Raw genomic sequence first — 249 nt, 5'->3', positions numbered from 1 at the left:
AAAAACGTGTGCCAACCCCTATGCATAGGTTCATGGGCGGAACCCGCAAGTTGGTCACCAAAACATACATCAAGTGGCACATGATATCCCATTGTCACCACAGATAATCACGGCAAGACATACATCAAGTGTTCTCAAATCATAAAAGACTCAATCCGATAAGATAACTTCAAAGGGGAAAACTCAATCCATTACAAGAGAGTAGAGGGGGAGAAACATCATAAGATCCAACTACAATAGCAAAGCTCG

This window comes from Triticum dicoccoides, chromosome 2B (assembly GCF_002162155.2).
Source record: "Triticum dicoccoides isolate Atlit2015 ecotype Zavitan chromosome 2B, WEW_v2.0, whole genome shotgun sequence".
In the NCBI taxonomy this organism is placed as follows: domain Eukaryota; kingdom Viridiplantae; phylum Streptophyta; class Magnoliopsida; order Poales; family Poaceae; genus Triticum; species Triticum dicoccoides.
The sequence above is the reverse complement of the archived record's forward strand: the minus strand, read 5'-3'. Positions refer to the sequence as shown.